This window comes from Passer domesticus, chromosome Z (genome assembly GCF_036417665.1).
Source record: "Passer domesticus isolate bPasDom1 chromosome Z, bPasDom1.hap1, whole genome shotgun sequence".
In the NCBI taxonomy this organism is placed as follows: domain Eukaryota; kingdom Metazoa; phylum Chordata; class Aves; order Passeriformes; family Passeridae; genus Passer; species Passer domesticus.
Window position 1 is genome coordinate 41,791,203 of NC_087512.1, and position 18,401 is coordinate 41,809,603.

Below are 18,401 nucleotides of genomic sequence, written 5' to 3' on the forward strand. Positions count from 1 at the left end.
AACAGTTTTCATTGACAACTTTGCCAAAATTTGTTGAAAGAAATATAAGACAATAGTCTAATATAATATCTTAGTTTCTTTTATCTCCTGTGCCTACAGACCCTCAGTCTGAAAGGTCTTTGAAACTGACAGTGATCTCACATAAATGTAAAGGACCAATTTCCTCCTCCTAAGAAACAGAAAGAAATATAGATTTGTAATGGTTCAAGTTCAAGGGTTAAACCAGAAAAGCAGGAAATTCTCTCACATTGCAATGAGCAAAAATGAAGTTTTTATGAGGTAAAAGAAATTTTTTTTTAAATACACGTGCAAATCTAGAAGTCGAACTGAATTTCAGATTTAAAGTCCAGATTCAAAGAAATTCAAAGCCCTAATACAGTTGGATAGACTCTGATGGAAAATTCTGTTATTTTGGTCTCTCTCATATTATCCTGAAACATATTGAATTTGGTTTTCAACACTGAAAAGCTTAAAGTGCAATTTTAGTAATTATCAAACTGAAAGGTAACAGAAGTGACTGTTTGGATGCTCATTCAAAACGTGTCATTTGTGTAACATGTATTTGGTCCAATTCAAGCATTAGCAAAAAAACCCCTGAATGTTCTGATGCAGCCTAAAAACTCATTGAAATTTTTTATATGGGTGGGTGCACAAAGACAAAATTGCATATGTTCAGTCATAACCTGGGGAGACTGGACAGACTTATAATATTTTTTTTTTCCTAAGTGAGAAATGACTTTTTATATGGGGATAATTGCTGCTTCAGAATTCTGACAGCAAATTTGTGAACTCCAAGCATCACTTATAAATGTAATAATATATAGCACTAGAAGTCCATATAGTTCTGTAAGGATATAAAGGACATAGAAGGACAGAGGTAAAATGCATTACATGTGAAAGAGTGGGAACAGTCACTTCACAGTATTTAATTTACATGGCACCAGAAAAGCACAGAGCTTACTCAAGAAGTGATGCTATGGCTTTCCAGTGAAGAGTTATATGTATTCTGTTGTGCTTCTGATGTTTTTTATTCCTACAGAAAATTTTGGACTTGGTATGTTCCTTGTACACTAGAAATAATAAAGCAAGGTGTTTTCCATGTCAAACCAACTGGTAATACACTCCCCCTTACAAGACCCCTTTACCTGCCATCCTTTACTTACACTACTGGAAAAAATCCAAAACCACAGTTTACCTAAAGCCAAGAAGAAAAATGTAGCTTTGCAGTTTGTGTCAAAGCACCTGAAGGTGTGATCCTCAGTTTATATTCATTCTCAGTACAATGGTAAGGAATGAAAATGAAAGGAAAAGAGGAGAGGAGAGGGAGAGGAGAGGGAGAGGAGAGGAGAGGAGAGGGAGAGGAGAGGAGAGGAGAGGAGAGGAGAGGAGAGGAGAGGAGAGGAGAGGAGAGGAGAGGAGAGGAGAGGAGAGGAGAGGAGAGGAGAGGAGAGGAGAGGAGAGGAGAGGAGAGGAGAGGAGAGGAGAGGAGAGGAGAGGAGAGGAGAGGAGAGGAGAGGAGAGGAGAGGAGAGGAGAGGAGAGGAGAGGAGAGGAGAGGAGAGGAGAGGAGAGGAGAGGAGAGGAGAGGAGAGGAGAGGAGAGGAGAGGAGAGGAGAGGAGAGGAGAGGAGAGGAGAGGAGAGGAGAGGAGAGGAGAGGAGAGGAGAGGAGAGGAGAGGAGAGGAGAGGAGAGGAGAGGAGAGGAGAGGAGAGGAGAGGAGAGGAGAGGAGAGGAGAGGAGAGGAGAGGAGAGGAGAGGAGAGGAGAGGAGAGGACTTGTTTCAAAGTTGTATTTCCTTTACAAAAAAAAAAAAAATTCCTTTGCTCCTTTCTCAACCACTTCCTTGTTCCCTAAAAATTCCAGTAACATATATATTCTTCTTATTCCTCTGTTAGTGCCCTTGGACCATCTAGTCCAGCCCATCAATTCTTTCAGGGAATTGAGGTGTGAAATTATCTGTGTAGGAGATAAAATGAGAGGTGGGATAAGAAAGAGGAAAGTGCACTGAGCAGACACCACTGCAGTCTACACTAAAACATGTTTCATATAGCTGGAGATACAAATTCACAATCAGCCTGCAATTTTTAAAACACTTACTGTTTGCAAAACCAGTAATAAAAAAAATTCTATCAGATGTGTTCCAAAGCAGGAGTACATAAAATTTAGTTGTAGGGTATGAAATTACTTCTGCCTTTTACACACATAATAGGATACACACCATAATTGTATGACAACACATTATTTCTCAAATAGCATAAAATGTACTTCTTGACACTATAATCTTAAATAGTCTATATTTTTCTCTGGGGTTTTAATGCACCTATCATGCTGTACTGAATACTACTATATGCAATCTGGACTTGGAGCCCATTAAAGTAATTTAGACAAAAGGTACACTGTAAATGATTCTTACACAACATAAAACTGAATAAAATAGCAAGAGCAGCAGTGGAAATGTTTTGATATACACACAGTTTTTAGGCTCATTTTAACTGCAAGTTTCTTAACTACCTATTGAACTTAAGAAATATTTTGCTGCCTGGTGACAGGGAATAGTTTGCTCAGACTACGCACTAAATTAGTAGATTACATAGAATAGCAAGTTTATCACAGATGGAGACAAATTCTGTCTTTTACTAAGATTCATTTAGCAAAGGAAATGAGAGAGGCAAACAATGACCACCCATGATTCCTAAATTCCCCCCAATCTTTCCTATGCCTCTTTCCTAGACCTGCCTCTTATGTGAAATAAGAGCCTGTGGCTAACCAGATTTGCCACACTACTAATCATCTAAAACTTCAGTGTCTAGTCCACATTCATCATCTAGGCTCCAGTCAGTGAAGAAAAAGAGCCCTCTTCAGCAGACAATTTATCCAATTTTGAAATGGGGTTCTAAAAGAGATGAGATGAACTACATTCAGAAGGGGTCTAAGTTATTACATGAAGTGAAGAAGGAGTCAAGTCAAATTCATCTGTTAAAAGGCCCCAGTTTCAGTCTGATTCAGGTGACAGTAATATCAGGTTAAATGATCACTGGCACTCATCTGCCTGTCATAAACCTTCATGGGGCCACCACAGTTTTTCCAACCAGGAAACTGGCATTGGACTTATATTTCTGCACAGATTAAGTGAAAAACATCCCTTTCTATTACAGCTGAATAGATAAAAATTAATTCCATAGGCATATACTGAGTGACATCAGGGCATTAGCAATGGCAGTAAAGCATACAAATAATGATTATACAAAAGGAGTGTAGTTAAATGCTCCATGAATATGGCTTATCTGGTCAAGTCCTCCCATAAGACATGTCCCAGCATGAAAATCCTTCCTTCATTCAGTTTTCTAACAATCAGTTTCCACAGAATACACTCATAGAGTATCACACACCTTCTACACAAATACATCTTTAGCTTTGCAAAAATACAGAAGAGTGTCTGCTCCCACTCTCTACAATATGAACAGTTGCAGATGGAATTGCTGCTAGTAAAGTCCAGAGTAAGGAAGCAAAAAAGGCCTTTACATAATATCCACAGATGTTTAATTCAACCACCCAGTAACATGTTCAGGGTCCCAGGCACACTCATGGGGAGACTCCAGGTTTCTCTCTCCCAAGGGACCCTGGGGGTGAACCTAGTCAAATCCACCTCCATAATGAAAGAACTGTCCAGTCTGATAAGTCCCACTTCTAATACCCCTTCCCCAATTTCTGCAGCCTCCCTGCCCCCCTCCCACTGTCCTCTTTTCCTTTTGATTGTCCTATTACCACTTTTTTATATTCTCACAAATTCCTACCTCTTTTCCCCCCTTTCCATGGCCTCCCTCCACTAATCCCTTCCCGGAGTTCCTTTGTAATACCAGAGGGGGGTGATTGGGAGGGAAAGAAGGAAAGTTTCCCTAAAGTAACCATCTTTTTCTTAAAAGTTAATGATTTCTATTTGGAGTTTCCAACACCACCACCCTGCACTGCCTTGTACAGAGTCTATCACAGCCAATCACTCTGCCACAGGTGATAAAGAACCAGTCCCTGCTGAAGGAACCTTCTCCTGACTCAGTTTCCTGATAAACTGTACTATGAAACCTGCATCCATCCTGCCATCTCCAAGAAAATCTATTTGGACACTGGGGACTCAGAATTGTTTGAATTTTAAAATTTTTTTTACAAGTGATTTTGATAGTTTTTTTTCATTTTGTGTCGATTCAGTTGATCCTTCAGAGATGCTTTCTTAATAATACTGGAAAGGGGGAATTGTGGGGACCCTGGGAGGCATCCCCTGGGTTGGGAAACACAAGAAGCTTCCACCAAAAATCTGTCAGACCCCAGTGGCTCATTCCCCTGTGCCAATGTCTGCTCCTATGTCCCTGAGGCACTCCCTGACATTTCCCTGATTAGCCCTCATCTCTGAGACCAGGGTCAGCCCCCAGGCCCCTGGGGAGAGAGAGATCTGGACCCTCCATGTGTGTGTGTCTGGGACCTGAACATCTTACTGGGCAGCTGAATTAAACATCTGTGGATATTATGCAAAGGCCCTTTTTGCTTCCTTACCCTGGAATATACTAGCAGCTATTCCGGCTGCAACAATGAACTATCTTTCAAGCTGTGACAAAATGCTTCCAAATAGTGGCTTGTCTCCAAAGGTTATAAATTTTCTTACTTCTTTTCCTTTTGATGTGTACTATGTTTTCAAGCATTCTTCTCTTTCATCAGTACAAAGATTAAAAGGGTCAGGCTGAGACCCACATATCGTCATCACTGTGCAGTATCGAGTAACAGCATGAATGGGTGAATCCAGTCTGAAATCTTTCCAAAGATCATATTCACTCTGAAGTGGTAATTCAGATGGGCTAGCTAATTCTCCTTCCACCTCCTTCTTGTCTCAATTTTTCATATAATTTCAAACATGACCAGAGTTTGTAGCCTTCTCATTCTTTTCCTCAGCAGCCAGCCACCACATTTAGTATAAATGTCTTCCCAGGTGTTTCACCTGTAAATTAATGATGTCCCTACTGTAGCCTTTGCCACTGGCAACTCAAAATTAACTGTTCCAGCAATGCCAGCCATGTAACTCTGATGCCACATCCAAGATGTCCACCACAGAATAACCATAATATTATCCATTATATATATTATATTATATTATATAATAATTATATATATATTATATTATATAATTTATATATTATCTACCTGTATTTGTTGCAAATTCACAGTTACAACAGCCCTCAAATACAAACTTGCAGTTTGTTCTGCAAGATCTCAACATTATAGAGGCATATAATATTTTTTTTAAACGTTATTAACATTTTCGTGCAAAAGGAAACATAGAGTTTCAAAATTTTACAAATAAAAAGTTTGTAAGATTGTTTATGCAAGAAGACAGTTTGAAAGTCATTCAGTTCAAGAATGACCACATTGCTTAATTTCTCATAGGTCTTCTCTCAGTATTGGCACTGTTTGCAGGAGTTGTGATCCTGGATGCCAACTATTTATAGTATCCTTTGAAATTAAAATTGTCTCTACCATAGAACCTAAATATTTTTTACGCTTCCAGATTTGTACAATCTACAGTGGGATTTGAGGGCAATAGATGCTCACTGGGGAATTGTTTTAGTATTTACTTGAGTTCTGAGCTTATTTTAAGTGCAGACTAACTGCCATTGAGACTTTTACCAGCATGTAGAAGAAAACTGTGATAGAGCCCCCAGACACTTTGGCCATACTTGGATACTCTCTTGTAAGCTACCTATCAACTGATATTTTGTCTTGGCTATTAGAGAAAAACAAACAAATAAACAAAAATAAAAGCTACTGAAAGCTATTATTTGATAGAAAAATTAAACAGGGCTAGATCAGTTCTTGGTTTTGTCCATTGCATATGGAATCAGAAGAACAGAAGTAATGATTCCTTGCATGTTTTTTACCTTGCTTCAATGACTCAACACCTCAAATTCAGTGAAGAGGGATTTTCTGACAACAGGTGATGAAAAAGAGAGCTTTGTTTGGTATCCTGAGCCTTGGCATCCTTTTCACATGCCATTCAGAAAGGAAGTGGTATCTTGCAGCCAGCTCTCTTTGAAAATGCTCTCCTTTGGAGACAAGAGAAGATATTTTTGCTGTCTTGAACAGATTAGTCCCCTGATACTTCTCAGTTTCATACCTTGGCACTATAGTAACACACAGATCTTGATAAAGATGAAGTCACAATCCTACCTTTGATTTGCAGTTTTACAGTACGGAGTAATAATTAAACTGGGAAGCATTGATATCATAGTTTACAAGATTGTTTATCATGGAAGATAAGCCATGTTACAAATATACTCTTAATTTTGATGACACAAGATAAATCTTCATACTGAAGATTTAAGCAACTATAAACAAGGCAGTGAAGGAGATATTTTATCTGTTATTTTGCAGATATTAGATATACTAACATTTTATTCTTAACATGTTACTTGCTTTTTTGTCTTAATTTATGTCCTTAGACTCCTTGGCATATTTCCTACTTCCTTAAGTTTTTTTACAAGTACAATACGAGATAAACACTTGCAACAATTCCCTTTTTATTTGAGGGGAAGAAGTGCATTTCTGCAAACCACCTTATGACTCAAATAAATAAACAAATAGATACTAACTTCAAAAAAAATAGATATTAACAGGAATAAATCCAACCTATTCACTTTGCATTAGTTTAAGGCTTCTCCTTGTAGCCATAGTTTGTTATCATGCAATATGCCCATTTTACAATTAATTGATTAATTAATTAATCTGGAGAAAAAGTGGAGCGCTTGCAACTCTCACTCAATAGCTGTACAAGAAAAATACTTTCTAATGTTTCCACAGTGATCACTGCAAATCACCTCTTAGGCCAAACAAGCCTCACCTGAAAGCTTGAGGAAGGAACTTGCCCTTATGAAGGATAATTTTTTTTCCTGAAGAGGAGAAGAATTATCCAGGAATTTAGGACTTAATTTACACAAACTGTAACAATCTATTTTTCCCTAGCCTGTTGCTTAGTTTGTGGATCCCCCTACAATCCATAAGGAGGAACAGATATTTCTGCCCAGCCCATTTCCCCCTCCATAACGCCTACACCTCTATTAACTGCTGTCAGCCATTGTCTTTAGAAGCCCACAGGAAAGAAAAGTAATGTCAGCATTCAGGGGAAGAAGAAAAATATGTTAACTCAGTTGTGGGTTAAGTTAACTTCCTCTCAGTACATGAGTAAATAGATTCATGATCCATGAATCTATTTAGGGCCTCTGAAACTCTTGGTGCTGGAATCCTGAGACCTCCAAAGCAGGATGACGGGCATAAAAGACTTGTGTTCAGCACTCATAAATGCACTAAAAGCACATCTTGTTATTACACATAAAATGACATCTTTAAACTTTATCATATTAAATGAAAAACACTTTCAGGTCCACCCAAGACAAAGATCAGATTGCCTATTACTTAATAGATTTTATCTAGTGCAACCACAAGGGATTTACACAGAAATGCAGTATCAGAGGAAGATAAATATTAATTTCTTTAGCAAGGTTTGGCAAGAAAAAACAAAGAGAATATGTTGATTCAACTATCAACCAGACTGAACAATTTTATTTCAAAAAAGCCACTGGGTCTATAATACTCATAAGTATCCAATCATCTGATAATCCATCCCTTCTTATTTCTATATTGTGATCAGATTTATTTGGAACAGAGAGGGAGATTGGCCCTCTAGCAGCCAACAGGAGAAAAAGTTCCATTAATTAATTAATTAATTCCCCAAAATTTCCGTTTCTGTAAAGGATAATATTCTAATTAGAATAAGAAAAAAATATCAGCTAAAGACAGCTCACCTTTTGCTTAATGCATTTATCCTCTATTGAAGTATATAATCCTGCAAAACAAACTAGTTTGTGAGATTATTTTTTCCAAAAATGTCAGAATCATTATTATAACTTTGGATGAGAAAGAGAAATTGAAGAATCACAGAATAAGCTTGGAAGGGATCCACAAGGACCATCGAGGTCAACTCCTGGTCATGTACTGCACCATCCCCGAGTCACATGTGCCTGAGAACATTGTCCAAACATTTCTTAGACCATTTCAGGATAGTGCTGTGACCACATCCCTGAGGAGCCTGTTCTAGTATCCAATCTCCCTCTGGGGGAAGAACTTTTTCCTAACATCCAATTTAAATCCCTGACACAGCTTCAGGCCATTCCCCGGGGTCCTGTCACTGGTCACCACAGTGGAGAGATCAGTGTCTGCCCCACCCCTTCCCCTCATGAGGAAGTTGTAACTGCAGTGAGGTCTGTCCTCCGTCTCCTCTGGGGTCAGCAGAACAAATGTCCTCAGCCCTTCCTCATGCTGCTTCCCCTCAAGGCTCTCCACTGTCCTTTAGACACTCTCTAATAGTTTAATGTCTTCCTTATGTTGTGGTGTCAAACCAGCCCCCAGCACTCGGGGTGAGGCTGCCCCAGCTCAGAGCAGAGCAGGACAATCCCCTCCCTTGCCTGGCTGCTGATGCTGTGCCTGATGCAGCCCAGGACAGGGCTGGCCCTCCTGGCTGCCAGGACACTGCTGGCTCATGTTCAACTTGTCAGGACCCTCATGTCCCTGTGTTTGCACCCGTCTCCAGTATGTCATTCCTCTGTCTGTAGGTTCATCCAGGGTCACCCTGTCCCAAGTGCAGAACAGAATCCAGCAGTTTGCTTTATTGAACTTCATACAGTTGGTGATTGCCCAGTCCTCTAATTTTTACTTTAAAAACTGGTTTTTTCATATATATATATATATATCAGGGGCATATTACACTATATTTCAACATGCTCTACAAGCCCTTTAGGCAGGCAAGAGAGTGAAACAGATACCTCCCAGTGAAGTTAAGCTCACTTTTGTTCCTTCTCCCTATTTAACCATTTCTAATTAATATTTCAATAATTTAATTTCAAATTTCTGTATAATCATAGTTAATACTTTTATAACCCACATGTTTGAAAAACATTCACACTTTTGTTTTTCACTTTATCATGAGTTTACTTGGCTGAGGCCACCAATCTGTAGTCCTCTACAATTTGCATGTTGAAATATGCTTGTTAGATATCATAATTTTCCATTAGTCAAAAAGGAAACATTGCTCCAGCCAAACTGTCCAGATGTACCAATCACTATGTGAATACCTGAAATGTCAGGGAAACATCAAAAATTCATTAGATACTACAAACCTGGCTATCTTCACTGTGTAATTGGAAATAATATTTTAGAACCTTTGTGATATAAGGTTTCTAGTTTTCTAGGAAACTAGAAAGAACTGATATATCCCTGGAAAATGAAGTAACTTAAAAATATTAAGAAATACTGAAATTGCACCGATAACCAGCAACAGATTTTCTAAAGATTTCTTTAAAAAAGAGGCTTTACCAGATTTATAGTGTATCTGAAAACACGATCTGTTCAAGACATATTATCCCATTGTCCTCTAAAAGTCTGAAAGACCACTTTGAGCCTTGCTACAAGTGGAGAGAATAAAAAAGGTGTTATCAAGCAAGCAAACAAAGAAAAAAAACATAGCCAAAAAGACCCCCACCAACAGAATGGGCCACTTTTCTCTAAGAATTCGCTTTAATATCCTGCACAAAACAAACCTGAAAATGTTAGCTCAGTTCAAGCCAGAACTTATGCCTACCCAAAAGTAGTATTTAGTACCTCAGCTACATCAGAGCCACCAAGTGGAACAAGATAATCCTATGCACATACTCCAGAGTCATCATTAGTATTATTTTTCTTTCATTAAATGCTTTTCTGCAGTAAAATGACACTTTGCCGAGAGGAAAGCCAGCTTTTCCTAGGACTTTATGTTTCAAAATGCCTGCAAGCAAAATCAAGTCAAAGAAGATAGGGAATGATCTTTTGTCTTTTGCCTCCAGCACATGTGCTTGTCACAGACAGTGAGCTAATACACCAATTCCCTCAGAGACACCTGCTGGATAACACACTCTTATGGGGCAGCGTGTCAGCAAACATTTTCATTCTCCTGGAAAACTCATGGTGGTTGTGTATGGCAGACAGAAAATGCCAGTCTGGATCATCTGAGATGCACAACTTCAGCCAATTTGTGTGAGGCAATTTTACATATGCCCGTAAGTTTGTCCAGGTTGACAAACTTAATCTCTTTTTACAAGATAACCCACCCAGCTGGTCAATAGAGGCCTGTTGGTGTAGTCTTTTTTGGACTTTGGTAAAGCTTCTGGCACTGTCTCTCTCAGAATCCTTCTGGGCCAAATGTCCAGCACACAGCTGGATAAACATATCCTGTGATGGGTGAGCAGCTGGCTCATGGGCCAGACACAAAGGATTGTAGAGAATGGGGTGACACAAAACTGGAGACCTGTCACTGGTGGGGTTCCACAGAGCCCCCCGCCTAGGGCCAATGTTCTTCAATACTTTAATAAATTACTCAGATGCAGGACTCGAGAAATGGTAAGTTTGCTGATGATACAAAATTGAGAGTAGCTGTTGACTCCCTCAGAGGCAGAGAGTCCCTGCACAGAGGGCTGGGAAATTACCAACCATATGGAGTTTAACAAAGACAAGTGCTGGACTCTGCACCTGGGATGGGTCAGTTCTGGACATACAGACAGATTGGGGAATGAGATGCTGGAAAGTAGTGCGTGGAAGGAAGATGAGGACACTGGTCAATGGAAAGCCTGCAACTCCCTCATGAGGGGAAGTGGAGGAACGCGCACTGATCTCTTGTCTCTGGTGACCAGTGACAGGACCTGAGGGAATGGCATGAGACTGTGCTGGGGAGCATAAGGCTGGATACCAGGGGAAGGTTTTCACCCAGGGGGAAATTGGTCACTGCAACGGGTTCCCCAGAAAGTGGCCAAGGCACTAAATCTGCCGGAGTTCAAGAACAGTTCAAGTAATGCTCTCAAGCACATGACGTGATTTTTAGGTTTGTCCTGTACAAGAGCAGGATCTCGATGAGCTTGATGATTCTTGCAGGTCCCTTGATATTCAGGACATTCTATGATTCTATGACCTTTTGATACTCCTTCAGAATTTAACATGGGAACTTTACTATTGGGAAAAAAGTTGAAGCTCCAGAGCCCACTGCTCCCTGCTCCCTGTGGGAAGTCAGCCACAAAGGTGGGGTAATACACTCCTGTAAGAACATTCTTAAAAATAGAACATTAACTCAGAAACAAAAGATGAGGCAATTCAGTGCATTGTCTGAGAGATCTGTGGAGTACCTGATACAGTTTAAAGTGTCTGATCACTCTGTCTTCCCTTTATGAATTATGAATCCCATGGGACATACATACCCTCAGTAACATATGAAGGGGCAACCTGTACTCTGCACCAACATCAGTGGATGTAGTCTTGTATGGGTTACTCTACAGAGACTAGTAACTATTTCTTCATACTGCAACTTATTAAAAAACTTTTAAGACATAGCCATTGCCCCAAGGAAGTTACACTGTATGGCGAGCAGACTTACACAACTAGAGGGAAAATTGAACACCAAATTTGAAGTTCTTGAAAACAGTCTTACAATTGCTTTACCAGGATGCGTAGCAGATATAAACAATATTTTGACAACAAAGTATGACATATGTACTTCCTTAACTAATGCTATTTTGCATATTTGAGTAACAGTTTTACAAGCTAAAAAAACAGTTAATTTGGTGTAAAATATTTTTTGTTGCAAAATCATGACCTTTCCTTGTGAAAAATTTACAAAATCCATAACACTGCTGCAGTAAGAGCTGTCAGGTCAGTTTGTTTACAAGCTCTGTGAAACTTCTCAGGTGTGATTTGCAAATATGTGCAACTACATATAAATGTGTTTTAGGATTTCTTTGTCCCACTATATCCATACCTTTACTGGATTAAACAGATTGAATTATTATATCTTAAACTTCTTGAACTAGTCATTTCACAGGGAATGACTAGCAAAATGCTCCAGAAAAGAAGAAAATAAGTTTTCTGTGTTCAGAAAAGGATGGTGTTCTCTGCTTGTGTTTCGGTTTGAATGTTTTGTACTTCTGACTACCAGAATAGACACAAATATAGTAAAAGTATATTTTATTCTATGGAAAAGTCATAAACTTGAGAAATCTAGAAAAAAATTTCTAAAAATTATTACCATAGGAAAAAAAGTCTTTGTGTGAGTTATACTATTACAACAACAAGTATTAGGAAATGCATAGCAAGACTTTTAAATTTCCGTGTTAATTTGAGAGATATTACACTGACTGGGTTAAGGTCCATCGCTGGTTATACTGACTACAAGTGGTATACTTTCAAAATGTCTGGGGCAAGGAGAGTCTAAACACAAATACATTATGTTCCATACATTTCCAGCAAAAACATGACGAGACAAACTGAGTTTGGACAGTCCCCTCAAACATCACCTCAGAAACATCCTAACAATGCTGTGGTGCTGTCTCAGAGATGCAGACAGGAAGGAGGTCCATCAGCTTCTAAACTTTGAGCCATGATCTACCACATCACTTTTTGTGTGCAATAAGCCTACATACTGGAATTGAAAATGTGTTTCTGCACAGTAACTGTAATAGCAAGAAAAATATTTTTGAAAACAAACTTGTGAATATCATAATCAATGCTATTGGTGCCACAATTATTACTGTATTGTTGTAATATGTGCTATTGCACATGCTGCTGGCAGAGAGGAGGCTGGAATGGCCTCTGTCTTGGACAGCCACAGGGGCTGCTGGCAGCAATGTGCCAGCTGATAGGTTTTAGTTGCAGCAGTGCCTGGAGACTCCCCCAGACTACCAAGATAACTGATTATGCAGCCAGGTATTCGGTATGCACTGAGTCCACCTGTTTCCTCAGATAGAGTTTTATTCCTTCGTATAACTGTATATGGAACAATCTCATTAAGCAGCTGACAGTTGCATCTCTTACATCTCACTGTGTTCACCCTACATATTATCTTGCTTGGGTTTTATTTCTTGTGCCGTGCTGAATCTTACCAGAAATGTATACTGCAGAATATATTGGCACTGTCTAGTCTAAACCCACTTTTTCTTGTGCCCAAAACCCACAAACAGAGGTCCTCAGATTTTTACCTGTGGAGTGGAATTTGCGGCTGCAGCTCAAAGCACTTAATACTGACAGGCATCATTGCCTTACTGATTGTATTTCATTTGATTACTAAGACCCACTTTCTCTTAATTGTCTCCTGCTGTCTAGCCCACTTTACATCCTGGTGTGGGCTGCATAAAGCACTTGCCTGGAAACCTTCAAGGCCAGGCTGAATGGAGGGGTAATCTGGTCTAGTGGAAGCTGTCTCAGCCTGTGGTGGGAGGGTTAGAAACAGGTGGTCTTTAGGTGTCTTCCAACTCAAGCCATTCTATGACTCTGTGATTCTCACAGCACCCAAATAGCAAAAAGCCCCTTGAATGACAAGGGGAAGCCAAGCCAGAGAGGACTCTGAGAAAAAAGCATGGTTCAAGTGCACAGCAAAGAAGTGCACAACACAGAAATACCTTATGTAGAGCGCAGAGATGCTCACTGCTGCTGGCTTGGCACAGTGGGCCCCACATTGGGTAGGGCCCCATATTGCAGCCTGATAGCAGTCCATGACAGCCAGACAGGCCCACCTAGGACACCATGGCCCAGGAAAAGCTCCCCAGCATGGCCTGACCCAAGGCTGGGAGAGCCCAGCTGCTGGTCCACCCTGTGTCTCATGGGCCGGACCCTGTATGCTCACAGTATGTCCTGCCTGGAAGGCCCCCTGGCTGGTCACCTGCCTGCACCCACCACCTCCCAGCTCCAGGTACAAGGATACAAACAGAAAGGAAACTGCTAATAAACTAGACTTGTTAGTCCTTCCTAGATTTTTGTGCACCCATGTGTTTGGAAAGTTTTACCTGCTATTCATAAAATTGTAATTACATCAAGCAGCTTTTCCAAAGCGTTAAGCATTCACCTTCCTTGATGATAACAGTATCACATATAGATGGCAAATTAGGACACCCGTTTATACATTTCTTCAGCTTTGTAGTCTTCCACTGTATGTATGCCAATATGGTAACTTATCCTCTCAACCTTTTTAGCCAACTCATGCCACACAGAAAAGAGAATCTGAAATATCCACTGAAGAGCTGGAAACTGAATGTAGGCAGCAAACAGCAATGGTGACAAATTTGTCTTTTTGTTTATAACTTGTAGTATACTGTTGTTTTCAAATACACATTTCAGCACTGAATATATTAACATTTACTTAAGCAGGAGTCAAGAGTGAAAGTCATTAGTACCCTCTACTGGTCTCCTTTATGGTGGCAGGCAATCTGTCCGTCCTTACCTTAGTGGCTTCTGTAAAACTCATCTTCTTAATAGGATCTATGGCTAATTAAGAGAGATAATTATTCTTGAATAATTTAAAAAAAAGGAGAAGTGGAATTATAAAAAGAAATTAAAAGTTGGGCACAATCTGATGGATTACTCAGAGCAAAGCTCAGCTTGGAGTTTGTTACAAAGTCATGCCAATCCAGCTGGATATACCAGGAGAAAAGGTGACAAGTCTCTCTGCTGCTTTACAAAAATAATATGCCAGGAGTTTTAAAACTTCCTGCTTTCAAGCCTTTAATAAAGTGCTTAAACATGATGATCATCATGATTTTCCCATTAACAGCCCATTAGCTTTTCTTTATTTCTTTAAAAACCAGTCATGACCACACAGAGATAAGGATATCAATGCAAAAGATAGAGATTTGCAAAAAACAGAGCCCCTAAAGTCACTGCTTGTATTGTAAAACCTACCTGCTTCCCGCTGCCAGCCAGCCAACCCACACCAATCCTTCTGGGTGAGCTCATTGTCCAGCTCAATCCCTGCTTCAAGGCCCTAAATTTAAGAGTGGTGGCCTTTATTCTGTGAGCCATGGTACTACATCAAGGTACAGAGATACATCTCTGAACCAGAATGCCACAGTGGGAAATAAAGGACTGAAGAGAGACATGCTAAAAGCTAGTGGGGAAGATACACTGAGCATTTTGTGCTACATTTTCACAGTCTGGAACATAAACAATCTCTATTCTCTCCATTGCTGACGACAGAGGAGAAGAGTTTTCCAACTAACTAAATTATTTCTGGATGGTTTAACATTTCTGTGATGATAATCAAAAGGAAAGATTAAATAACAGCCATCATTCTCTAACAAGAAATCACAACCTGTTATGATCCACTGAGTTCCTTTGAAATCTCCTGCTTCAGCTTTTTGCTAAGATGTCATTTACTCCAGGCAGCAGCCAGTCAGATCTACAAAAGATTCGGTGATTGAGAAGGAATACAGGAAAACTTTGTAACTCCAAACATCCTTCAGCCTTCACAGGTAGTTAGAGCAATTTCTTTCTGTAAGTGCTTAGAAAGAGATGTACAGAGAGGCGAATGAGAGTGATACAGTTTATTTAATATCTTAGCAAAAAGCTAATGTGCAGTACCTGCTGACAAAGTTTAGGGTAACACCATAGGAAATACCGATATAAAACAACATTTTTAGCTTGTCAAGATCCTTCAATTTCCATAGTAATGCCGCAAAATTTTTCAAGGTTATTAGAGCAGCAGGCTCTAGGAGACAAGAATCACACTACAGTCCAAGCGAGAGGAGGTGCCTTCTTTCTAGTCTGTGCGTTTATTTTAGAAACAAACCTTAAGCCTGAGTAGATCACAAATGTATTTCTGCTTTAATGTTGTGGTTGTGTACTATTTGTGTTAGTGACAAAAGTACCTGAAAATTCCAAAGATGGTCAGTGCACATAATTCTAGATACTGGGTAAGCACATTTAACTTAAGGCAAGATGACAAGCCTTAATAATTCATGATGAGTTCATATTTTGATACAAAAATAGTATCAGTGTCTACTGTTTCAGAAAAATCAGAGGGTGCTTTTAGCAAAACAGTGAACTACACCCTAATCTTGTGCTAAACTGGTCCCTTAGTCAAGAGCTATTCTCCCTGCCTCAAATGGAATTGCATTATCTGAGTACTGGCAGGGTAGACAGACATGAAGACGAAATTCTATATAGGATGTATGTTTGTTTATTCAGACATCACCTCACAATCTAAGGAGATCTGATCTGAAAAGCTTTACTTAAGAAAATGAGAACTGAATGTAATTGAAATAAGAAGAAATTATTTTCTTTTTAATAGAGAACACATCTTTCATTAACTTATCATGACTTAAGACTCCTTCTGAATAAAATTCACATCTTCATATTTAGTTTGCTCCAGCAAGTCTGCAGAAGAAAACTGCAGAACTGCATCTCACATCATTTTGAAGTCCCTTAAAAATATCAATAAAATTAATTATTTTCTGAATGTCAAGAACTATAGTAACAGCTCCATCACCTCAAAAGCTGTGGGCACTACTTTAGAATGAAAAGTTCTGTCAGTTTTTCACATGTATTAAAGGAACTATTTTCTTATGGGTTTTGAACTAGTGTCCATAGCTTCCTTTATCATCTGCTATGCATGTGATTAAGTGCCTTGCTTAGTGGTAAATTACAGAAGGTGAAAAAAGGAGGGAAAATAGATATATAAACATGACTGGAGACAGATTTTGAGCTTGTAACATAAGTTACAGAAAGTAGTTTTAAGGTGAGGAATACTATTTCCATTTTAAAGAATCCCAATTTAAAGAAATTCCAGTTTTAAATTTTTCCAGCCTGAGAGGGTAGGAAAGTCTCTCATCTTCAGGAAAATTTTCCAATCGTTGCAACTTAAAAAATGGAATTAGAGGCATATGAACCAAAATACTCTTCAGCAAGAGGACTCCACCATTTGCAGGCCTTGCTACACCCATTAAACCACATCTACATTGAGTGAAATTTCAGCACAACAAAATAAGAGGCTATGCATGGTACCATCCACAACCTAATGTCATTGATTTAACAGGCATCTTAACTCATGTAGGTGTTCCTCCACTGTGCTTATTTTGATATAAAGGTGGTTTTAGGGTGTGAATCTGAATTAAGCCTTCTACAAAAAGCTGTGATTGACAAGACTTTTTAGAAGGAAGTGCTCTCTGCCACAATCCAATAGGTCAGAGCATGAATCTGATCCAACACTTGATTTGGATCAAGAGCTTGTATAAATTTTCCACACCCCTGGACAATGCCTGAATTGCATGGTAACGTGAACTTCCTGTTTCTCTATTTCCCTATTTTTCCACCTGAGTCTATTTTTCTTCACACAGCTAAAGAGAATTTCCTAGGAAAATTGGTAGGAAGAAGTAGAAGAGATAATACAGTTGTTAGAGCACTCATTGAGCTAGTCTAACTGCCAGCTCCATAAAATATTCATAGAAAATTAAATAATTTCACAAAAGGAAAAACACAAGCCTGGAGTATCTAATAAAAGTGTGGTGTATTAGATCTCTTCTCCAGATCACAAAATAAAGGTACTTTAGAATCTATCCCATTAAATGTTCTACCTACTAGTTTAAACAAAATAACCTTAGTATTTTGTTTTTTCTAATTACATAGGATTGACTCCAGATTTAGGATAGGGTTTACCACTGAGTAGCATTAGATATTTCCTTCCTTAACTAGCTAATTAGCTTTGTAGAACAGGAATCACACTTTCATCCCTCTCCTTGGCGTTCTCTACTCATTAGGTAAGACAGGTCTTTACTTATATTGCTGAATCCAGTGAAGTTCTGCTTTGGATTCAAACTTTCTGCTCTTTGCTAAAGAAGGCACTTACTGTTCCAACTCAGCCTAACGGTTGAAAAGACATACACAAGCAGCTGGAATAGTTGGCTATACTGAAGATGTGTCCAGGGACTGGGAATTGTATCTAAATAACATGTAAAGACTAAATGATCTTAACATCAGTGTCATAATACTTCAAACAATTTTAATTCCTGAGCACATTTAGCTGGAAAATATTTGTATGTCAAATATGTTTCAGTACAATATTTAAGAAGTCAATGTGAGATCAAATCAAGGAAGAATAAATATCAGAGCAGACAAAATTATTTGTAGTTCTGCCCAAATCAAGAAGTCACATTCCACATTGCTAAAATAGTTGTAATTAGTCTAATCCAAATTTTAAAAATATTATCTTTTAATTTATATAGCTGTTCATATGCAAAATATTGTGCAACACTGGTGGTTGCAAACCATTTATGATGAGGTGCATATTTGGAACTAGGCTTTTAAGCAAAACCCTGCAGAGAGGTACATTTCAGTTTATATCATAATGAATTTGAGCCTCCATGTGAGGCTACTACCTTCCAAATTGCTTAGTTAAAACTGTAAATTGTGGGTTCAGTTATACACTTTCTTGCATACCAGAGTAGGAATTTCACACTGAAAGGCTTTCTCATTTATTTGTCATGATAGCAGTTTAGATTGATCTTCCCTAGAAAAACATACTCA